Raw genomic sequence first — 6000 nt, 5'->3', positions numbered from 1 at the left:
TGGCACTTGCAGGAGTCAAGGAGAAAAAAAAATAAATTTGGCTTTGGCAAGTATAATGTGGGCAGAGAGTATAAAATTCCGTACACGGCTGTGCCAGTGTGCTTCAGTCTGGACTTACAACATTTCCTGCTCTTCCAGAACTGGGCCTGTCTCGGGGAGATTGCCAGTCAGGACACTTTCTATGGTGGTTTTGTACTGTGCACAAGTGGGGACTAGAATAAAAGCAGCAGACTAATTTTAGTTCATGATCTTACATTTTGAATCCAGGTCTGCAGAAGTGAAAGATTAGTGTGTATTAGCTCACTGAAAATTTGAGCCCGTTCTCCAGCTGGACTGTCCTGACCACCTGCTAACTTGTTGATATGGTGAGAGATTAGGTTCTTTGGGTCCAATTCTGACCTCATGTACCCTGGTGGAACTCAAGTGGTTTTTCTAAAATCAGTTTCAATCATCTAATTTAAACTTTAGGAAGGCCTAGATCTTTCTGCTTTTTATTATTTTAAATATTACCACAGGACTTTTGTTGTCGCTTGTAAATTTGTTTGTCCTTTCAGTTTCTCTGCTTCCTAAGCCATTCTTTGTCTACAAATCTAGTTTTCCATAATACTAATAGTAAATAAATACTAATACTAACTAATACTAAATACTAATACTAATACTAACTAATACTAAAATAAATAGTTTTCCAAATTTCCATAAAATAGCTTTCTGTTTTGTCTGTCTGCCATGGTCTTTTATTCTTTTGATGATCAAGAATGTACCTAAAATTCTGTGCTCATCTTCTTGGTAGCGCTCTTTCTCTGCCATGAGAAAATTTCATGGCAATAATGCAGAGACAAGACAGAACATTTTGTTTTGTCCTTGCTTCAGAAAAGGAGAATGTTGGTCGTGCGAGTTCTGAAAAGATGCCATGATCCATCTGCAGGCCAGTTACCTTATTTCCAGTCCTTTGATGCTCTGGATGAGTCCTGCATGGAATTTGCTGCTACCGCTTGTTTGCTGTGCGCTTTAAGCAGGTCCCAAGAGTTGCTGCGAGCAGGAGGGGGAGACTCCTGGGTCAGTCACTGGCCTGGAATGGTTCATTCCCTTGCTCTGGCACAGATTTACTCTGCGGTTTTGACCATATCATTTAATTGCTCCGAACCTGGATTTTCTTATCAGTATGCTGTCCAGAGATAACAGTGCCTCCTTCCATCCTAATAGCGCTGGAAATAGGTGCGTACTGATTTGATTTTTTTTTTTTTTTTTTTTTTTGGCAAAACACACAAAGACCTTGTTGTTTCAGGATGACTAAATCTTTGTGTACCATCAACTCTGACTTGCCCAGCATTTACAGAGGCACTCAGGTGGATTTTCAGAAATTTATTACAATTTCTTCTTGGCTGCTTAGTGGTAAGAAGAAACTTATCAACATAATATTTTTCTCTAATCTAAAAGTTGCTTTTAAACTGCTCACAGTAATGGAATTGCTTACTCATTTCTAAAGTTTCCTTATTTAGAAGAACTAATATTTGCTTATGTAGAATAGAATAAAGTTTTATTTTTTAAAAAATTTGTAATCTGGCACTACTATATTAGATGGTATTTGCTAAGACACATTCCCAGATAAAGAATTAGAAATCCTCATTCTTGACCTGAATAAAATTCGGGCACCTGTACTGTTTTCAAATCTGGGTGAGAAAAAGGCTGTAAAAACCTCTGAAGAGCCGAATGCTCGGGTGCCATCTAGTGCTTCATTAATCAACACATTTACTGCAACCTCAACATTTCTGCAGCTCACTCGGTTGTGCCTCTTCTCAAAGGACTTAAGGAAGCTTAGTGCGAGTTCTGAAGGTAATTAATTGATGGTGAATGAGCCGCCTTCGGCTGACTCAAAATGCTGAGGAGTGGCATGGAGTAGAAAGATGAAACTCTTTTCTCCTAAATTTTATGTGATTTGAGTGAATTACTGTGAAATCCTGGAGTTGAATTGCAACAACAATATGCTATATATAAACGATAAGTCACTACAGGTTGAATTTAAAGGATCTGATTCTTTACCTCATAATGCTGTTTGAAAATTAAGAGGTTGGGATACGTGTACTGATGCAAAAGCAGTGTGAGTAAAAAGAGAATAAAAAAATCATGCTTCATTCAAAGTGAGCACCTAGGAGTTTGGAAGCAAATCCAAACTAGAGGAATCTCTTCAATCTCCAGTGTAATCTGGACTTCCAAGTTTTGCAACTTCTTGCAGTGTTATGGTTCTTCTGTCCATGAGCTCCATGAAAAAATAAATGTATTGAAAATAAAAAAGTAACACTTTTTTTTTTTCTCCAAACTTTGAGCGCATCACAAGTTGATGTGAGTTTAGCAGCTGTTTAAATTTGTCTACACTGCTTAAGGGTTTTTTGTGTTTGTTTGTTTTTTGGAAAGTGAATGGCTAAATATGACTTAATGGTACAACAGAAGTAGCTGGATTTAAATAATCACGAAGATGTCAGTTTTGATTTTTATCAGGGTGTGAAGTCACTATGATAATACTCATTTTGGTGATGTTTGAACTTTTAAAAATTAACACTACAGTAGGTGGTGTTAGGACTGGGAGTGAAGATGTGTATTTAGAGCAGAATCTTGTAAACAACTTGGTCAATATAGGCACAATCTTTTCTATACAATTAAGTTAACTGTAGTATTTTTTGAAAGGAAATGAAAATGGAAGGAAAATCTGTAAGCAGCCTTGACATCTCTTCAATATATTTTAAACTCTTTTTAACAGAGCTTAAAAAGAAAAAAATGGTCCAAAAGTGCTTTCCCCATACCTATTCAATAAGTGGTCTCCAAAACCCAGATTGAATCTGATTGTTCGGATTGATCTGATCCAATACTGCATGTTTCTGTATGTTTGTGTTTTGACTGGGCTGCTTGCATGTTAAATTTTCTCCTCCTTGTCCTCAAGGAAGTGGTTTCAAATAGCGAAGTAAAAGCCCTTCCTTAAGAGAAGTGGTCACCAGCCCAATTAAAGAGGAGCCTCCCCTACCTTGTCCTGGCGAGCAGAATGTTTTTCTGGGACAGTTGTTCTCCAGTCAAGCCAAATAACCACTACGGGATTTCTAAGGCCCTAATGGCTTTTGAAAAAAAAAAAAAAGGTATGTAAGCCATTAAAGTACTGGCACTGGAACTGTTTCCCAAGTAGATCTGTGTGGAAGCAAATGGCAACTGCTGCATTTTGACCATCTTAAAGCTTTCACATTAATCTCTTGTCCTTCTTAGAGATTTCCTATTACAGGAATCAGAATCAAAGTAGTTAATTGGAATAGAATGAAATAATGCGTATGAAGTAGTTTTGGGTTAAACTTCTACTGCAGAAGACCTAACTTTAAATTGAAGGATGCTTATGTTCTGTGGTGATGAATGTATCACAGATAGTTATGATTTAACATCCTGCCACCAGTGAACAGCCAGAATTCATCTGTTTGACTCACTTGTGACATTGCATAACATTCAAGAAGAACATGGATACTGTTTTCGGATAACAATTCTTTTGGAGCAAGTTACTGAAAGTTATGAAAATCAAGGTTGAACCAAGGTTCATTCTCATGAACAGACATTCTCATCATAAGACGGGAAATGAAGGAAACGCTGAATGAGTGGAGGCTTTGGCGTGCTGCTCAACCCATCTGGCTATTAAGTCAGAATAATTTAGTTTTTTAACATCCAACCTAACTATAAGATTGTCATCAGACCTATACCCTCTTGCATAGGGTGCTCGCTGAGTAACTAAGAAATTATAGTACAGGTCTAATGAAGACTGGCATGGAGGTCTACAAAGAAATCGTTTTTCAGTCCCAATATGGCAGAGAAGATCTTGACACTGGAGAAGGACTTACCAGCAAAGGTTTATTAAGTGCAGTCCTGGAGCTGTATCATCAGGGTATTCTGAGGACACATCCCTGTGAGGAAGAAGAGCGCCCTGAAGGCGATGCTCCAGCTGAGTGCCAAGTGTACTGTGAACACCTGCTCCTGTAGTCCCCATTTTCAGTTCAAGTCATGCCAGGCATGATGAAGTAGCCCTTGGTGACAGAGTTTTGTGATCTGTTACAAGCCACACCGTTTTGTAAGTGAATATGTAATTAATTATGGGGCAGGCATGGGCAAAATCTCCTCAGAGCTTGGCCAAAGCTGTGTCAAAACTCCTTTACTTCACAGCAGCCAGCTCTGAAGAAACCTTAATGGGTGGTTGGGTTGATTCACATCCTAGCTCAGCACATCCCTAGGAAAGCTGCCCAAGTGCATCTTATTTTTTAGTTTGCTCTCAGGCAGTAGTTTTTGGTGGAGAATGGAAATGGAGCTCTGGCAAGTTTTCTTGTGCAAAGCTGAAAGTGAGGTACGTGGAACAATAAAAGTCTGAGATCGAGAGCTCCACGTGGCAGCGACCTTGCCGAAACCAAAAGAATCAGTCTGCTTCAGTGACCCCAGAGCTCAGTGATGTTGCAAGTAAAGCTGACCATTTAAACACAGCTTGCAAGTCTGGCTTTGGATTTTAACCAGTATTCTTTTGTAGTGGGGCTAGAACACTGGTGTTTGGCCTGGGCTCCCTCTGTATATGAGAAACATTTTGCAGTATTCATTTTGGGATGGGGTTGCTGAATAGAATATTCCTCTTTACAGGGAATGAAAACTCCATCTGATTTTCTTGGAAGTTCATATGATGCATTCTGGCCTTCAAGTAAGAGCCTGCTTTTCCTTCTTGTCTGCACCTTTGCTCAAACCCAAGACTTTTTGCTTAGTTTAAATGTCATGATGAGATATACCTGACCTCCTTTCTGCCCCTTTCTGAGTTAAATTGCTGGGCTAAAAGATTTTCAGGGGAGTCAAGGAAATGGTGCATTTTGGATTACACAACTTTCTGTTGAAAGCTGTTATATGTATGGAAACTTGGTTATATATTGGGTTTTTTGGAAGAAAAATAACTGCTTTTCCCCCCTCTGGAAAACCACATTCTATTAAAGAGATTATGTTCCCACTTGGGGAATACTTTTTACTTTACTCTTGCAGGTGACGCATTATCACTACCTGCTAGAATGGAAGTGCCCATGGATTTTAAAGAGAGAGGGCATTTAAGTGTGACTAATCTCTTATAGGGAAGGATTTTGAGAGCAGCTAAACTTAGGTTAGATATTGCATTGCTTAGTTTTGATGGATTAATAAAGAGAGGAGGGGTTTAGAAGGAAATTGTATCTCATGCAGGTTGTTTAATGCTGAAAAATCCCAGGGCACTTTGTGCCAGCTGTTGAACACTTATGAAATCTACACAATTATTAACTACAAGAATCAAAGACACCATAAAAGGGAAAATAGTTACCTAACTTGAAATGTTGCAAGGTTTTACATTTATAGTTGTACTCCTTGAAAAAATGGCTGTGGTTTTGCTCAGCTTCTACATTTCGCCATTTGAGAGAATGCTGCTTATTTCCAAGCCTTACTGATGGTGGTGGAGGTGAAAAGATGGGTAGAGAATGCCATGGGGTCAGTGATAATAATCCGCAGGTAGTTTGGGCTTTGTTTTTAATTGCAATGATAATACCTTTAACAACGCAGCATTGCCTGAGCACTGAGCTGGAGGAGAACTGCAGGGCATTGTGTTGGTAAAGAAGAGGCGGGAACAAAATGAGAGCTGCTTTAAGCCAAAGTCAAGGGCATAAAGCCAGTGCTAGATTATGGCAAGCAGCCCCGCTGTAATAAGATTAAAGTATAGGGGAGATCCCATATTTGAGACTGCTTAACTCCGGAGAGTACTTACAGAACGTGTGTCCCTGCAAAGATGGCTCGAGTCAATTGGCAGCAGTGGTGCCATTTTATACCAAAAGAACCAGCATTGACCTATTTAGCTTGTCCTCTTCTGAACTGCTGCAAGTTGGCAGGTTCTTCTTTCCGTGTCCTCCATACACAGCTTTCTTATTTTCATGAACTTAAAGGAAGGGGTAGATAAGGAAATAATCAGAGATGCTATCCTGAGAGTCC

The sequence above is a fragment of the Caloenas nicobarica genome, chromosome 12 (genome assembly GCF_036013445.1).
Source record: "Caloenas nicobarica isolate bCalNic1 chromosome 12, bCalNic1.hap1, whole genome shotgun sequence".
Taxonomy (NCBI): Eukaryota; Metazoa; Chordata; class Aves; order Columbiformes; family Columbidae; genus Caloenas; species Caloenas nicobarica.
The sequence above is the reverse complement of the archived record's forward strand: the minus strand, read 5'-3'. Positions refer to the sequence as shown.